Source organism: Mobula birostris, chromosome 11, assembly GCF_030028105.1.
Source record: "Mobula birostris isolate sMobBir1 chromosome 11, sMobBir1.hap1, whole genome shotgun sequence".
NCBI classification, from domain to species: Eukaryota; Metazoa; Chordata; class Chondrichthyes; order Myliobatiformes; family Myliobatidae; genus Mobula; species Mobula birostris.
The window spans coordinates 114007696-114027460 of NC_092380.1; the positions used below are offsets into that span (position 1 = coordinate 114007696).

General features: G+C 42.0%; 1 protein-coding gene across 3 annotated transcripts in view; it reads right to left on the bottom strand.

The window, feature by feature from the left end:
* usp47 (ubiquitin specific peptidase 47) overlaps nt 1–19765 on the bottom strand; it is a 229929-nt gene that overhangs the window by 209830 nt on the left and 334 nt on the right. The gene's annotated exons all lie outside the window — the stretch shown is intronic.

Consider the following 19765-nt stretch of genomic DNA (forward strand, 5'->3'; position numbering starts at 1 on the left):
GTGGTTGATCTGCCACCCTTGTGCCTCTCGTGGTCATTCTGGAGACGTGCAGTCCTTTCATCCGCCATCTCTTCATCTCTTCTGCTGTTTATTCTTTGTCTCTGATCTTGAAGACATGCATTTCTCTGCTCCTTTGTCTCTTCCTCTCTCCTCCTCCTGTGCCTGTTTTTGTCATTCTGGAGACATGATGCCAGGATAATCAAGGACACAACCCACCCAGCCAACACATTTTTCGTCCCTCTTCCCTCTAGGAAAAGGCTCAGGAGCTTTGAAAACTCCTACGGCCAGATTTGGGAACAGCTTCTTTCCAACTGTGATAAGACTGCTGAACGGATCCTGACCCGGATCTGGGCCGTACCCTCCAAATATCCGGACCTGCCTCTCGGTTTTTTGCACTACTTTACTTCCCCTTTTCTATTTACGATTCATAATCTAAATTTTTACTATCAATTTGTACTCCAGGGAGCGCGAAGTGCAGAATCAAATATCGCTGTGATGATTGTACACTCTAGTATCAATTGTTTGGTGACAATAAAGTAATTTTATTCAAACTCTTAAGACAAGCTGTGTGCTTAACTCCCTGCTTTATTCACTTTATACTTATGACTGTGAGGCTAAGCACAGCTCCAATGCCATATTTAAATTTGCTGATGACACCACCGTCATTGGCCGAATCAAAGATGGTGATGAATCAGCATGTATGAGCGAAACCAAAAATCTGACTGAGTGGTGCCACAACAACCTCTCAATGTCAGCAAGAACGAGGAGCTTTTGTATTTGGTGTTGTGTTTTGAGATTTCATGTTTTGCTATTGACTTCAAGACAAGGAAACCAGAGGTCCATGAGCCAGTGCTCATTGGGGGATTACAGTAGAGAGGGTCAGTAACCATACATTCCTTTGTGTTATCATTTCAGAGGACCTGTGCTGGGTTCAGCACACAAGTGCCATTACAAGGAAAGCACAGCAGCACCTCTACTTTCTTAGTAGTTTGCGAAGATTCAGCATGACATCTAAAACTTTGACAAACTTCTATAAACATGTAGTAGGGAATATATTGACAGGTTGCATCACGGCCTGGTCTGCCCTTGAACAGAAAATCCTACAAAAAGTAGTGGATACAGCCTAGACCATCACAGGTAAAACCTCCCCACCAAGCAGCATCCATCATCAAGGACACCACGATCCAGACCATGCTCCCTTCTCACTGCTGCCATCAGGAAAGTGATAAAGGAGCGTCAGGGTCTGCACCACCAGGTTCAGGAACAGTTATTACCGCTCAACCATCAGGCTCTTGAACCAGAGGGGATAACTTCACTTGTCACATCGCTGAACTGATCCCACCGAAATGGACTCACTTCCAAGGTCTCTTCATCTCATCGTCTTGACACGTGATGTTTATTTATTATTATTACTTTTTTCCTCTTTTTGTAATTGCACACTTTGTTAGGCTTTTTTTGCACTTTGGTTGCTTGTCCATCCAGTTACATATGGTCTTTCATTGATTCTATGTTACTTTCTTTGTCTTAATGTGAATGCCCACAAGAAAATGAATCTCAGGGTTGCATACAGTGTACTTTGATTATAAATTTTCTTTGTACTTTGAACACAGAACTCACAGTACACCATCCATTCCCTTAAATCACCTGGTTCTGCTCCCCAGGCTTCCACAAAACTTATCAGGTTCATAGGAACATTTTCCGATTTTACAAAGTTGATAATAAAATGAAAATCAAAAGAATGTTGGGGTATTGTCAAGGATAACATGCGAGCATCCAAAAAATCTGCTTGTCTGATACCAAAGTCCCAAGAATGCTGGATTAAAGTAGCTTCACTTTAATAATTTAGTCAACATTGAACAGATCAAGTACAATAGCACAATTCTGTTACATTCCCATATGCAGCTCATAATGAAGACGGGATTTGCATATAACACAATTGGTAACATCCAAGTATTAGATGTAAAATATGGAAGAATTTAATGCCAACTGAGCTGAAGTGGGAGGTATGTATAGAGCATGAATAACAGTTTCTGCACTATCATTTCTGTCAATGATACAAACAGCAATGATCCTCATTCTCTGTGAAAACAATGGCTTTTCTTCCTCCTACTAGTATAGTATACCATCAACACAGTCACAATTCCATTCTCGTGGGCAATCAGAGATTACCCTTGCCATACATTCAGACATTCCATGGAAAAGTAAACTTTTCCTTTAAGTACTGCTACATTCACTACCAAACATTCTTAGAATCTACTTCCTTATAAGTTTGTGATAATTTACATGTCATTTATAGAAATTTGTCAAAGTTTTAGATGTGCGGAGGAGAGTATACTGACTGGTTACATCATAGACTGGTATGGAAACACCCAATGCCCTTGAATGGAAAAATCCTACAAAATTAAGTGGATACAGCCCATTCCATCGCAGATAAAGACCACCCCACCACTGAGTACATCTACAGAGAGCACTGTCGCAGGAAAGCAGCATCCATTATCAGGAAACAACTCACCCCCACCCCCCCATTCTGGCCATGCTCTCTTCTCACTACTGCCATTGGGAAGGAGATACAGGAGCCTCAGGACCCACACCAACAGGACCAGGTTCAGGAACAGTTATTACCCCTCAACCAAAAGACACTTGAATCAGTGGGGATAACTTCACTCACCCCCACACTGAACTGATTCCATAACCCATGGAATCACTTTCAAGGACTCTTCATCTTGTGTTCTCAATATTTATTGATAACTTTTTTTCTCTTGTTGTATTTGCATACAAACACAGTTTGATAATTTACTTTGATCTTTGTTCTTCAATTCTCGTTTTTAAATTTGCTTTCAAAGTCATGTTGTTCCTGTTATTCCTTGGTGAGTTTGAAGCTGGAATATTATCTACATGTACTGCCTCCCTACAAAAGAAAGAATATTTATTTGTCCGAGAGGAAGTGACAGAATACTCAATGGGCTGAAGAGCCTAATTCTGCTCCCAAGGCTTATGGTACAGCAGGTGTGTCAAAGGTTCACCAGACTGATTCTGGGATGATAGGTTTGTCACGTGAAGTGAATAAATAGTCAGGGCCTATACTAGTAGTTTTCAAAAAGGAAAGATGACCTCACTGACATGTTTAAAATTATTAAGGGCCTTGCCTGGGGTTCATGCAAGTTGAGCTTTTCCCTGGCTGCACGATCTAAAGGCTTGGGTCAGTCATAAAATAAGCTGTTAGCCATTTAAGAGAAGAAATTCCTTCAGCTATTTTATCTCTCTGAAAGTACCCAGCACTTCACTGTTTGCTTTGTTAAATGTCATCTGCCCACTCAGCAGTCTCTCAACTACTCTCCTTACTGAACACTAGACTCCCAACACACACACATATACACAAAGTGCTAGAGAAACTCAGCAGGTCAGGAAGCATCTATGGAGAGGTAAAAAAAAAGTCACATTTCAAGCTAAGACCCTTCATCAGGGCTGAAACATTTACTGTTTATTCATTTCCATAGATGCTGCCTGACCTGCTGAGTTCCTCCAGCATTTTGTGTGTGTTAATTTGGATTTCCAGAAACTATGGACTATTTGGTGTTTGTGATACTTCAAACGTTGAGAGACACAATACTTCAGATGCTGCAAACGACTTCTTATTAAGCTCATTTCCCTACTGGGGCATAGGCCCCCGTCAGCAGTTCACCACAGTCGTCTGTCTTTCACTTTGTCTCAAGACGTTAGCCCAACTTTTTAATGTATCCTTCCTCTCTGTAGCAACAAGGTCTTTGCAGCCTCTGTTGACGTTTCTGTTGCTCTGGATTTTACTGGAAGGGGTTGCTCCCCCCATGCCCAACCCTACTCCTTTTGCAGCCGGACTTGGGACTGTCCATTGCGGAGTTAGACACTGCAAACCGGAGAAACTCAGACAGCACTCATGGAGGGAAACAGACAGTCGACATTTTAGGTCAAAAGCTTTCCTCTGGACTTCACATTTTATAAAACCTTTGAATCTTCAAATTTTATGCAATAACTACTAGCCTTGCCATACATTCAAACACTCCAAATACAGCTGCATTCACTGTCAAACCAATCAAAGCAAATTAAGAAACAAATCAAAGGACAGACTTCCCCCTACTGACTCTGGAGGGTCATGAATTAAGGCAAGTCAGTAGAGATTTGTTTCACCAGTTTGAAACTCTTTTTTTGATCAGGTGACAGAATTGATGAGGGTAATAGAGCCAACATGGTACAGACAGACCTCCAGAAGGTTTTGCTAAGATGCTGCATTACATATCTGCAAAGTTGAAGTAAATAGCATAAAAGGGATATTGTTGCAGTAGTACGGTGATCACTCGAGTCAAGAATGATGATCTCCTAAGGGGTTGTCTACTGCTGGGACCACAGATGGCTGTAGAGGCTGATCCAGGATCCACATATTCTGATGCAAGAGTAAAAGAAAGATTGACAGCATAAAAACAACATTGATTAAGTTGGTTAGAAGAGTGTAGTGCTGAATAGTTTACTAATAATGTTCTTTAGAGCATTTGTCATACAAACAATGTACTTCAACGTGTTTCACAATGGGGTAACGTGCAAACTTTAAAATAAAAGATAAAAAGACGTTAGTTAAAAGCAATGTTAAATAAATAGTTAAAACTTAAACACCAGCTCAAAACCTGAGTATACATCTGTTCCATAGTTTAGGAGAGTACAGTAGTTCAAAACAGCTGACCTGCCAACCATCTTTTAAGGGAGATTGTTTACATTTAAGAGACTGGAGGAAGCAGACCTCAGAACTCAAGCAGGATTACAAAACAAAAATTATTCTGTGATCTACGCTGGCCCCAGAGCTTTAAAAATGAGAGAACTTTAAAATCAATTCCAAAAGATACAGTTTAATTTCATTAATTGTTCTTCTCTACCACCACCCCTCTCCTCCAGACTGAAGGAAAGTGAAATAGCAATCTCTTAAGAATTGATATTCAGGAAATTGACTTTACTTCTTGGTCTATATTGACAACCTAGACTTAGGCATCCAAGCCACAATTTCTAAACTTGCACAAACGGTTTGTAATAATAGACACAAGAGATTCAGCAGATGCTGGAAATCCAGAGCAACACAAACAAAATGCTGGAGGAACTGAGCAGATCAGATGGCATCCATCAAGGAGAATAAACAGTGACTGTTTCAAGCAGAGACCCTTCATTAGTACTGGAAAAAAAGAGGACAGAGCCAGAATGAGGTGGGGAGAGGGGAAGGATACAAGCTGGCAGGGGATAGGTGAAGGAAAACTTGGCACATTGGCTTAAAAAATCTTTACTGTAAGCAGCTTTATTTATCCTGATTCTTTACCCAAAAGTTGTAATTTTTAAGCCAACATGCCACTGAGTCTTTAATTTCACAATTGTCTATTTTGCTAACCAGTCTTTTAAATGGGATATTGTGAAGCACCTTCTCAAAATCCGTGAATGACTGCATTTTCTTCATAAACCTCATTTTTTTCCTAAACAAAGAACTTATGAACACTACCTCACTACTGTTGTACTACTTAATTTTCAAAATTATACAAACTTTGTAATATTTTTATAATTTATAGTATGTTTTATGTATTGCCTCTACCTCTGCCACAAAACAAGCAATTTCAAGACATTCATCAGTGATACTAAAACTGAATCCAATCCAAATACGATTTGCCTTTAACAAATTTATACCCAATTCTATCAACTCAAACTGCCATTAATCTTTTTCATAAGACATTCCAACAAGTGTTGGAAATCCAGCACAACACAAAATTCTACAGGAACACACCAGGTCAGGCAGCATGCACAGAGAGCGATAGAGAGGCCAAGACCCTGCAAGAGTCCTGATGAAGGGACTCTGCCCAAAAAGTGACCATTTATTCCCCTTCATAGACTGTGCCTGACCAGCTGAGTTCCTCCAGCACTTTATGTGCTACATTAAATGTTTTTCCCTGATTAAAATGACATGAAAATTCTCTCTCAAACTCAAGGCTTATCAGTGTGGTAAACAGCTGACCACAGAGGAGCTTTTCAACAGCTTGAGGACAACCCCGACATGAAACAAAACCTTAGATTGCTAAAATACAAGCTTTGAAATATAGTTGTCACTGGGGGAAAGTGACTTTGGTGCAAAGACACTGAAGGAAGAGAAAGCAGCACTTGGTTTGGCTCAATGGAGCAACCTAAAACTCTTTGCACCCCGTGTCCTTAGATCCTGTGCAAGTCAGTTGGCGAGAGTATTTGCAGATATATTTAAACTCGCCCTACATCAAGATGATATCATCCCAGTACCAACAAAAAACAAGATAACATGCCCAGTGGCTCTGACAGTTATCACGATGAAGTGCTTTGAGAAGCTGGACATGGCACACAACAACTCCAAATGTCCTAGAAAACCTCAAACCACTGCAATTCACCTATTGCCAAAACAGATCTACAACAGATGCCATCTCCCCGGTTTTATACGCCCATCGCCGGAGCATCTGGACAGTAAAGACACTTACAATATGTCAGGCTACATTTTTTGTTTATTGACTGCAGTCCTGCCTTCAATACTGTAATTCCAAGCAAACTCTAGAACCTGGGAGTCAAAACCTCCCTTTGTAATTCGATCCTTAACTACCTCACTAACAGCCCTCGACCAGTAAGGATCTGTTAAACACAGATGCTCTATATTCTATGGACGTGTTTTAAAGTGCTGGTGGAAGGAATAGGAGCAGATGGCTTTCACAAACATTACCAAGATGTAGCTATCTAATAATAATATTTCTTTTTTCTTTCTTTCATGAGACACATCCACAGCCCCCTACCCTAATCCCTGCACACTCATGACTTTAATCAGTTTTTATTAATGCACCATAGATAGCATTCTATCTGGATGCACAACAATTGACAACTGCTCTGCCCGAGACCACAAAGAACTGCAGTTATGGGCACAGCCTCCCCTCCACGAACTCTGTCATATATACTTCTCACTGCCTCAATAGAGCAGCCAGCATAATCAAAGATCCCCATCCACCCCTTCTCTCCCTCCCATTCAGCAGAAGATACAAAAGCCTGAAAGCATGTCCCACCAGGCTCAAGGACAGCTTCTACCCCACTTTTGTCAGACTATTAACTAGTTCGCAGGTATAACAAGTTGGGTTATTGACCTCACAATCTACCTCATTTTGACCTTGCACCTTATTATCTACCTGTAGTGCATTTTCTCTGTAGCTATTACACTTTATACTGCATTCTGTTATTGTTTTACCTTGTTCTACCTCAATGCACTGGGTAATGATCTGATCTGTATGAAGAGCATGCGCGAGAAGCTTTTCACTATCTCCATACGTGACAATAATAAAGCAATTCCAAGGTCAGGTTTATTCATTCCATGGATCTACATTCCACTCTTAGTGCCTTATCTTCTGTCATTTCCAAAAGGAATAGTACTTTCCTGCTCAATAACCTGCTTACGTTCCTTAAAAACATTGTCCTAGCTTCAGAGAATAAAAATATTGTCCTTAATGTTCTGCCGAAATCCACTGCTCATGAATTCTACTAAATGCTCTCACAATTTCCATACCACAGTGCTAACATCTCACCTCATCATCCTCTGGGATCTACACTAGTGATTGAACGATGGTGAATATGGAGACAGATGTTTAAAATAAGGGAGCCCAATACAAATAAGGCAGCAGATTTCAGCTGCTATACAGATGTTTTTGATATGAGTGACTTCTGACAAACCCTGTGAATTGTAGGGAATTTTTGCAAAGAGCACAGGGTATTTTGAAAGAGAAGACAAAACAGTTCTATTGTTCTTGTGTATGTATTAACCAGCATGGTTTCAAAAGGCTGTATTTGTCTTTTGGGTAAGGGGCACCCAGAGAATGTGCAATAGAAACAGATCCTGTAACAAAATTCCTGTACAGTAATCATAAATACAAGTTTGGGAATGGGTATTAGTGCAGGGAAGATTTAGTGAGGTACCAGGAACAGTAGTGAGAAGCACCACAGTTATGGCCATAGGAGCAGAACAAAAGTTGGCCAAGTAGATCCTTAAGGCAGAGCAAGATCTTGACTGATTTAGACATTAAATCCTTCGACCCTTATCATTCTGAATCTCTGTCTAGCATGTAGACATGGCTTGATTTTATAATATAAAGGGAATGAACTGATTTCAAAAACAAAAGCTCAACTTAATCAACAATAAAAAAAAACAAGGCAGCATTCCAGAATGCAAAGATACAATGAGTGTGAGGAACACAAATAGACAGTAATAAATAAAATTCAAAATTTAACAGTGAATATAAAAGCATGTGATTTCCATAGTCACACTTGAAGCAGCAAACCATAATACAGCTTACATATACCAGCAGCACTGCCATAAGAAAACAATATCCATCCTCAAGGACCCCCACCATCCAGGCCATCGTGTCTTCTCACTGCTGCCATCAGGGAGGGGATACAGCAGCTTCAGAACCCACACGACCAGGTTTAAAAACAGTTATTACCCTTCAACCATCAGGCTCCTGAGTTTGACACACCTCAATGCTGAACCTATAGAATCCACAATTCAGTATTATTTATTTACTTTTTTATTATTTGTACGATTTGTCTCCTTTTGCACATTGGTTATTTATTATTTATGGTTTTGTATAAATTCTATTGCATTTAATTTCCTGTAAATGCCTGCAAGAAAATGAATCCCAAGGTAGCAGGTGACATATACATATTTTGATAATACATTTACTTTGAACTTTGATAAACCCCCATTTTACAAGAAAACTAACAGCCAAATTCGAGTACATTTGCAACATCAAAAAGACTTACTAATTACAAGAATTAGTTAACTTAGCGGCAGCAGTACAATACAATACACAATAATAGAGGAAAAAAATCAATTACAGTATGTACACATATTAAATTAAAAATAGTGCATAAACAGAAATAAACAATAATGGAAGTGAAGTAATGTTCATGCCACTACCTAGGGAACAGCAGTATCTACACAGAAAAAAGGCCTGGCAATCTACTTCAGTATCTTGCCACGACAACCACACTATCCATAGGGTCATCATGAGTCGACACGATTTGACAACACTCAACAACGTGATCATGGGCTCCTGAATCGCTGAGTGTGTGCCTTCAGGCTTCTGTACCTCCCATCCGGGGGTAACAATGAAAAAAGGGCAAGCCCTAGGTGATGGGGGCCCTTAAGGAGGAGCTCCGCCTTTCTGAGACACTGTTCCTTGAAGGCGCCTTGGATACTACAGAGGCTCGTACGCAGGATGGAGCTGACTAATTTTACAACTATCTGTAGGTTCTTCTGATTCTGTGCAGAGCACCCCCCCCCCCATACCAAACAGTGATACAGCCTGTCAGAATGCTCACCACGGTTTATCTGTAGAAGTTTGAATGTCTTAGGTGACAAATCAAATCTCTTCAAATATAGCTGCTGTCTTGCCTTCTTTATAGCTACATCAATATGCTGGGACTAGGTTAGATTTTGGCACCCAGGAATTTGAATTTACTCACTCCCTCTACTTCTGGTCCCTCTAGGAAGTCCACAATCAGCACTTAGGTCTTACTGACACTGAGTGCAAAGTTGTTGCCATGAAACCACTCAACTAGCTAGTATATCTTGCTCCCGTACGCCCTCTCGTCTCCATCTGCAATTCTGCCAACAATAGTTATAGCATCAGCAAATTTACAGATGGCATTTGAACTATGCCTAGCCACCCAGTCACGAGTATAGAGAGTAGAGCAGTGGGCTAAGCACACATTCTCAAAGTGCACCAGTGTTGATAGTCAGCGAGGAGTTATTAATAACAATCTGTACAGATTGTGGTCTTCAGGTTGGGAAGTCAAAGATCTAATTGCAGAGGGAGGTGCAGGGACCCAGGTTTCGCAGCTTATCGATCAGGACTGTAGGAATGATGGTATTAAACACTGAGCTACAATCAACAAACAGCATCCTGACGTAGGTGTTTATAGTGATCTAAGACCATGTGAACAACCATTGAGATCGCAGTGAGTCCAGGTCCTTACTGAGGCAGGAGTTGATTCTGGCCATGACCAACCTCTCAAAGTATTTCATCATCATAAATATGAGTACTACTGGACTATAGTCATTAAGGCAGATCACACGGCTCTTCTTGAGCACTGGTATAATTGTTGTCCTTTTGAAGCAGGTGGGAACTTCTGACCATAGCAATGAAAGGTCAAATATGTCCTTGAAAACACCTGCCAGTTGGTTGGCACAACTTTTCAGAGCAATATCAGATTTGCTGCCTTATGAGGGTTCACCCTCCTGAAAGACAGCCTGACATTGGGCTCCGGTGGATTGCCTTTTTTTTTGTCCTGGGTATCAACACCTCTGAGGATCTATCCTGGGCCCAACATATTGATGCAACTGTAAAGAAGGCACAACAATGGCTATATTTCATTAGGAGTTTAAGGAGATTTGGTATGCCACCACATACACTCACAAATTTCTACAAATGTACATGGGAAGCATTCTACTGGTTGCATCACCATCTGGTATGGGGAGGAGGTGGGGTGGGGGGAAGCTACAGAAACTATCAGCTCCATCATGGGAAATAATCTCCCCAGCATCCAGGACACCTTCAAAAGCCAATGCCTCAAAAAGGCAGCATCCATCTGTAAGGACCCCTATCACTCAGGATATGCTCTCTTCTCATTGCTACCATCAAGGAGGCAAAAGACACACACTCAATATTTCAGGAACAGCTTCTTCTCCTCCTCTGTCATTAGATTTCCAAATAGACAGTGAACCCATGTATGCTATCTCACTTGTTATTCTTTTTTTTTGCAGCACATAATGTAATTTATATACTTATTGTAATTTAGTTTTTATTAAGCATTGCAATGTACTGCTAAACAAATTTCACGACACATACCAAAGATATTAATTCTGATTCTGAATAACTAAGCAAATGACACGGTGAGGGTGAGGGTGAGGGTCAGAATAAAACAGCAATTGTACATAATTAACACCTGGCTGTGGTGCACACTGGGGCAGTAAATAAATAATGGTTCTCTATGGATTAAAGGGCAATGAATGCGTTACAGTAATGTCACAGACACACAATCGGCAAAGACTATTGCTATGTGATAGTAAATGGTTTTCCTTTCTCCTTCAATTACAAACCTGTTCTTTATACACAGGTAAAATGTTTTTATTAATGCATTACCCATATCTCTCATTTAATAACTCACTGATCAAAAAATCACATATTTACAATTAGTGATTCCGTTGCCAAGAGTCATATGGCAAATCTACAATAAATCCAGTTTTCCAGAAGGTACTCCCAATTTCCCTGCAAAGAATCTGGAATTGTGATTATGAAGGGCCCGAAGCATTGTCAAGGATCCCTACCATCCATCCCACAATCTCTTTGACCAACTACCACCAGGAAGGGGGATACAGGAGCATCAGGACTGCCAGGCAGGGTAAAAGCTTCTTTCCTCTCAGGCTGTGAGACTAATGAATACATTGCCACTACTGAGGTCTTGTCACTAAGACAGTGAGCTGTTGACTGTTCACCTGTGCTGCACACATACACTTGAATTAAATTTTATTAACTTATTTCTGGTAATATTTTGGTTTGAGTGCTGTGAATAATATATGTTTTGTGGGTGCACCATGGTCCTGAGGAACAGTATTTGGTTGTGTGTGTGTGTGTGTGTGTGTGTGTGTGTAGTCAGATGACAATAAACTTGAACCTAAAAATGTAGTTCAAAGTGAATACTTGGAAATATTGAAGGAAAGAGTCTTAAGAAATGCTAAATATTTTGCAGAACCTTAGAAAGGTTATAGCAGAGTTCATGATGGCTCTCGGGAGAGCATTCTAGAGCTGCACTCCCATCCCCTTCCCATTGTTCTTCAGTTTCTGAATTTACCAGTCCACTTTTGGTTGCTGTGATTTAATTTGCCTAATGACATCTCTTAACAATTGCATTCAGGATCATAATCACATGAAGTTTTCTTAACATGACTCCAGATGCTTTTTGAAATCAATTTCCTTCCATGTCCTAGAGTTTCTAACTCTTCCATCGATGGGAATACTTTCTACCCTATCTAGACCCTTTGTGAATTTAAATATCCCAATTAGATCCCCTTTCAAGAACAGACCCCAATTTCTTAAGGTTGAACTGAGGCAGTGAAGAAGCCTTCAGGGCATATGAGGTTAATATAATAGAACTTTACATCAACATTGAAAGTGATTCGATTCGATCTGAATCCTGGGTTTTTAAATCTGAGTATAGCAATAGTCAGTTACACCAGGGCAAGATGAAGAACCGCTGAGTGCTTGTTCTATCAGAAATGTGGCTCCAGGACAACATCCCATGCACCAGCAAACTTCAGGCTAAGTTACACAGGGACTTGTGCTAATTTTTTTATGTGGCTGTATGTGCTGTGCTTTTCTCCGTGGACCCAGAGGAGTGCTGCTTCATTTTGCTGCATACATATATATGGTTAAATGAAAATAAACGTGAACTTAAACTTAAACTTCAATAATTAGCACCTATGAATAAACCCTTCCAGGGTCCCAGCCAGGTACAGGTATTGATTAAAACTGATATTTCAATGACAAGCTCTGCCATCTTCATCAAGGATGATGAAATCCCTGAAGGTAACAAAACTTGTCATCAAAACATCAGTTATAATCAACGCTTATACCTAGCTGAAGCCCGAGAAGAGTTTATTCGTCATATTCGCCACAAAAGCACTAAATCCCTTTTCAATTAATACATAGTTTACAAATACCACATTTACACCATATCGAAGTTCTTTACAACATTAGACACAACTATTCTGGCCCATCATCTGTACCGACACAAACAGCAATCCCATTTCCCCACTTTTGTGTCCTATCTCCTATTCTTCTATGTATGGGGTGTCAGGGAGGGGTAGCACCTCTGGTGGGGGAACATGTCGCCTCCTTTTCAGGGCGGTTAGTCCACCTTTGGTCCCCACCTGGCACTCAGCTCTCACCTGTGGCTCCCCGTAGCTGTTTGCATGCAACAGCGGCCACACCCCAGGCAACGGCTTCGACAAGCGGGCTAAACCAGGTGAGGGTAGCCGACGGGTCTCAAACCCCCGGTGAGATAGGGAGTTGTCTATCCCAGCATGTGAAGACAGACTCCGGCGGATTGAGCGGACGAGACCCATGGAAGGTCCAACGGTCAAGAAGGCAGTCTCTGCAAGCGTCGTGGAAAGTGTAGAGCAGGACAAGACACAGAAGACGTCCTGGTCATCCACTGCACCTAGTCCCATCTCCAGTCGCCTAGACTCTGTCTTGCCACTGGATCCAGATGGGAATTGGGAAGAGAGAGTGAGGCCGACGCTGCGCAACTCTCCCTCACTTAAATCCAAATGACGCGCTAGTCTCGACACCATCATATGGTGTCGAGGTCCTCATCGACATCAACGATGGACGAACAACATTCTTCTCAACTTCTGTAGGTCCCATAACTCACCTACGACATGCTACGGACAATTTACAGTGGCTGATTAACCTACAACAACAGAGAAAGTGGTCCAACAATGGCTATCAAGCAAAGCCGAAGGTCATATTAGTTCAAAGAAAAAGGCTGATAGTGTCAGAAAAAGCTGTAATTATGAGATTTCTGAATTCAGCAAGGAAAGGGAAAAGCTGAATAGCAAATATAAAGAAGGAACTGAGGACAGGGAGCATCTGCTGAGGGAATTAGTCGATATTCTTGGACTAATGTTTTAATCCAAGGTTCTTTCAGAAGTCACAAAAATTGAAAGGCACAAAACGTGTTGCTTCATGGTCATTTTATTAAGTGTTCATAAAACAAAGAAAATTGAAAGGGACAGTGATAGAGGCCTACTCAGTAAAGGGAGGAACAGAAGAAAGATCCAAGATCTAACATGGTGCTGGCCTCATGGCCGACTATTTTATACCCATAAAGGAAAACTCCATTCAAATTTGTAGAAAAAAATTAACCAATGAGATAGCTCTTATTCAAATAATGCAGTACCGAGAGAAGTTTCCAAAATCATTTTTGTATAGCCTCTAGGGGACACACTGAACATGCACATACGCATACTAAACTGTTACATGCATACAAGAACTACTGAAATACAAGCAGACAAATGTTAAGCTGCAAAGAAAAAATTTAAGCAGTCAGATCCAACAATGCCCAGGTTACGACTCTTCATCTAGTCTGAATGAGTGAGTAGGGACAGGCTATAGACAGTGGTGAAAGAGTGTGGTGAGAGTTGGCAAGTGATAAATAGATCCAGGCGAGGATGAGCGGCAGACATTGGAGAGAACGGTGGAAATAGTGGAAGGGGCTGGAGCTGACAAAGGGATGTCGACGATGGAACCTGACAGGAGATGAAGGTGTGCGTGGATCTAAATAGGGAAGTGGAGTAAGTGGATGAGAACAGTGAGGGAAGGGAACTCCTGTGGCCCCGCTCCTCCAGATTCAGGTCAGCACCTTGGACAAATTGGGCTGAATGGCCTGTTTCTGTAGTGTGTAACTCAGTGACTACAAAGGACCATCACAATTTCCTTGCCCTTATACTGGATGCATTGACAAAACTGAAATGCAGACCAGCTAAATAAACAAGGGACGCAAGCCTTCTCTTTTCAGAGATCTATTTTCCACTTTCATGACTTACCATTATATTGTTTGTCGACGTACATACACACACAATAGACTCAGGAGTAGGCCATTCGGCCCTTGGAGCCAGCACCGCCATTCACTGTGATCATGGCTGATCATCCACAATCAACATCCAGTTCCTGCCTTATCCCCATAACCTTTGATTCCACTATCTTCAAGAGCTCTATCCATCTCTTTCTTGAAAGCATCCAGAGACTTGGCCTCCACAGCCTTCTGGGGCAGAGCATTCCACATATCCACCACTGTCTGGGTGAAAAAGTTTTTCCTCAACTCCGTTCTAAATGGCCTATCCCTTATTCTTAAACTGTGGCCTCTGGTTCTGGACTCACCCATCAGCGGGAACATGCTTCCTGCCTCCAGTGTGTCCAATCTCTTAATAATCTTATATGTTTCAATAAGATCCCCTACTCCCTCAATAGCAAGAATGTCCTTCCTCAAATTTGGAGACCAAAACTGCACACAGTACTCTAGGAGTGGTCTCACCAGGGCCCTGTACAGCTGCAGAAGGACTTCATTGCTCTTATACTCAATTCCCCTTGTTATGAAGCATGCCATTAGCTTTCTTCACTGCCTGCTGTACTTGCATGCTTGCTTTCAGTGACTGATGTACAAGAACACCTAGATCTCATTGTACTTCCCCCTTATCCTAACTTGACTCCATTTAGATAGTAATCTGCCTTCCTGGTCTTACCACCAAAGTGGATAACCTTACATTTCTCCACATTAAACTGCATCTGCCCACTCACCCAGCCTGTCCAAGTCACCCTGCATTCTCAAAACATCCTCCTCACATTTCACACTGCCACCCAGCTTTGTGTCATCGGCAAATTTGCTAACGTTACTTTTAATTCCCTCGTCTAGATCATTAATATACATTGTAAATAGCCGCGGTCCCAACACTGAACCCTGCGGTACCCCACTGGTCACCGCCTGCCATTCCGAAAGGGACCCGTTAATCGCTACTCTTTGTTTTCTGTCAGCCAGCCAATTTTCAATCCATGTCAGTACTCTGCCCCCAATACCATGTGCCCTAATTTTGCCCACTAATCTCCTCTGTGGGACTTTATCAAAGGCTTTCTGAAAGTCCAGGTACACTACATGCACTGGCTGTCCCTTGTCCATTTTCATAGTTACATCCTCAAAAAATTCCAGAAGATTAGTCGAGCACGATTTCCCCTTCGTAAATACATGCTGACTCGGACCGATCCTGTACCAATAAAACAAATTGATGGGCAGCAAGGGAGTATAGCGATTAGCACAACGGTATCACAGCTTAGGGGGATGGGGGTCAGAGTTCAAAGCTCAATTCTGACATCATTTCCACCCCCCAAACCCCCATATGAACACATGGGATTCCTTCCTCTGGGTGCTCTGGTTTCCTCCCACAGTCCAAAGACGTTCTGGTTAGTAGGCACATTGGTCATTGTAAATTGTCCCGTGATTAGGCAAAGGTTAAATAGGTGGTTGCTGAGCCAGAAGGGCCTGTTCAGTGCTGCATCTCACATGAATAAAAGAAACAGCCAGATGCCATCTATCTCCTGAGCTTGCTTTGCCAATCTATTAGATGCACATTTTCCATATCTGTGGACTCCTGACTGTTACAAGAATATAATGCCCATGAACGTAGTGCTGCAAAGATATTCTAGATGGTACCAGGGTCGACAGGTTTGATGTTTTAATGAGAGATTGGGGTGACTTAGTATGCATTCTTAAAAATTTAGATAAAAATGAAGCAACACTAAGAAAATTTCCAAAGTCCTCACTGGACTCAAGGCTAAATGCAAGACAGCAAGCACAAAATGCTGGAGGAACTTAGCAGATCAGGCAGCATCTATGGAAATTAATAGTCAATGTTTCGGACTGAGAATCTTTTACCAGGACTTTCACCAACTTTCTCCCCCTTCAAATCTCCACTCTAGCTTCTTACCTCTTTCCCTTTCTCCCATGGTCCACTCTCCTCTATCAGATTCCTTCTTTTCCAGCTCTTTGCTAATTTCATCTATCAACTCCCAGCTTCTTACTTCATCCTCCCCCTCCCCCAACCACCTGGTTTCTCCTATCATCTTCAATCGTGTCCTCCCCCTCCCCTACTTATTCTGATTTTTTCCTCCTCCTTTCTAGTCCGGATGAAGGGTCTCGGCCCAAAACAGCGACCATTTATTCATTCCCACAGATGTTGCCTGACCTACTGAGTTCCTCCAGCATTTTGTGTGTGTTGCTACGGACTTGCAGCAGCTGCTGGATCTCAAGCTTATAAATGCAGGAAAGACGTTTCTTCTGCTGAGGAGTCTTGACAACATCTCAGCAGAGATTCTGCCATTTAAGTTATTTACTCAGAGGGCGGTGAATCTTAGGAATTCTCCATTCCAGAGTACGGTGAAGTCTCAGAAACTGACCTCATTAAAACTGAGAACAATAAATGCCTGGATGCTAAGTGATCTAGAGACTGCAGGAAAATGGTATTAAGGAACAACCATAGTCTCAATGAATGGTGCAGCTGGAACTGTAAAGCACCAGCTTCTATCTTTTTACGCTTTGAAGCTTATAGCTGAACCTGTGCCTCGTCCATGTTCCCACTAGGTTCCCTTTAAAATAAAAAACTCAGCCACAAATATACTCAAACTGAGCATTAACAGTTCTGCAGGATCAACAACTTCAAATATTTATAATCCTCCATGTGAAGAAATTTTTTCACTTTTATTCTAAATAGGGAACCTTCAACCAAAACCTTGGAAAACAATCCAATAGCATCTTGTCACTCCCACACACAATCCACAACGGGATTGCTGGCAATATGGGGCAATCTTCTACATTTTCCCCTCAAAAGACACTTCCTTAATTTCAGGAATCAATCTAGAGTCAGGATTATTTCATACAGAAACAGGCTTCTACACATTGTGATCAACGTACCCATCTATAGAATTCCCATATACCAATGCTTGGCCAAATTTAAAGAAAATATATACATAGTAATGTTACTATGTAATGTTACAGGTTAACAGGCCCTTCTGGTCCAACGAGCCCACACCATCCAATTACACCCGTGACCAATTAACCTGACAAACCGTACATCCTTGTGTTGTGGTGGAAACTTGAGCACCCAGAGGAAATCCACAGTCACAGGAAAAATGTATAAACTCCCTACGGACAAGGGCGGAATAGAAGCCAGATCACTGGCGCAATAATAATGTTACGCTAAATGCTACACTATCGTGCCATCCCAGATGTTAGACTACAGGACATAGCAGCAGAATTAGGCCATTTGGCCCATCAAGTCTGCTCAGCCATTCAATCCTGGCAGTTTTATTATCCCTCTTAGCCCCATTCTCCTGCCTTCTCCCTGTAACCTTTGACACCTTGACTAATCAAGAACCCATCAACCTCTACTTTAAAGATAGCCAATGACTTGGACCCCACAGCCATCTGCTGCTGTCAAAACATGAAATACGCCAATTGAAAGGACAATTAACATTCACTGAGAGCTATAAAACAGAAAAGCTGCTGATGCAGTTACATACGGCATATTTTGCATCAACCCAATCTATGATACAAATTAAAATTACAATTTTCATTCACATATAGTACAAAACAAAAATTATATTAAGTTCTAGAGTTTAATTCTAAAATTACAATCCTGTGAGTATGTGTACCAGTAGAGTTATTAAATATAGATGCTGGAATAAGCGGAGTGGCTTTGGTAAACACCAGACATCAAAAGTGGCCAAGCACTTTGAACACTTCAACTTCGAAACTGTTTTATCATAAACATCAATGCACAAAGAAATTAATTACATGGAGCTGGGTGTCAACAGCACTGTGTTGAAGAGCCAAATCCAAAGAACATTAGAAATGACTCAACACATAACATTATTGCAAAACCACGTGTGGACAGCTGTCAGTAACACAGAAAATAAAACCAACACACATTGCACACAGGCACACTGACAATCCATGGGAGAGTGAAACTGTACCCGAGCCAAGGGCTTCTTTACGTGATGGAGACAGCCTGTGCCTCCCCTCTACCTCGAGAACAAAGTGCATAGTGAAGGGCGTGCCAACCGCACAGCTCATGCAATCAATCAAATTCAGGCTCCGGGCTGTATGCTCTTTTTTTTAAAGATATACCCCAACACAAATCTGTTCAAAGAGAGATGGACCGGGCAGCATTTGTACTTGTAACAATTCTCAAGTCCAGAGTGCAGAGAAAGATAGGTTATAAATCATGGTTCAAATCAGAGCAATCTGTCCACCTCAGGCAGAAGAGAACAAGCACATCTCCCTTCACTTGACAAGGAATATTATATATCTTAGTATCTTGTAAACTATCTTCAAATTGGGCAGAGATGTGAGGGAAGGTAAAGATAGCGATGCCCCTACACATCCACCTCTACAACCTTCCTACACGCATTATACACTTTCCCATCCAACCCAACCCCTCACCCCTCAGCTCTGCCACCTCCTTCCCCATTTGCCCACTCAAGCCCACACACATATTCAAAACCCCTCTCCCCTCATTGCACCAACTAGTTTGTCTATGGTTCCGCTAAAGCAATCCGATGGCCTCTTCGTCTCCATTACCCACTCTACTCCTCTGCCCCCTTCCTCCTCTTCACCTCTATCCCTCTTTGCTTCTGAACCTCTTAGCCACTCTCCCATCACCCACCTCCAGCCTCTTCCCTCATCCTTTTAACTCTCTCCTTGGCCCTACACCTCCCCAACACTATCCCCCTCCTTACTCTCCCCTATCCGTGTTCCTCCACCCACCGTCACCCTGCCTTAACCCTTTCTCGCCACCATCCCACCCTCTCCTTGCATCTTCCCCACCCACCATACCCTCCCAAACCCCCACTCCCTCTTGCCCTACATCACACTGCATCATCCCCCTCCTCCCCACCCATCTTCCCCCTCATACCCTCCCCCAACCCTCCTCCCTCTGCCTCCACTCTCCTTCCCTCCCCATACACTCCAAACACCATCCTCCCTCTCACTGCCTGCCTCCTTCCCCAACAACATACTCTGCCCATCATCCTTTCCCCCACTGCCTCACACTACACTCTCCTTCCCCAACACACCTTGTCCTCTCCCTATCCCCACC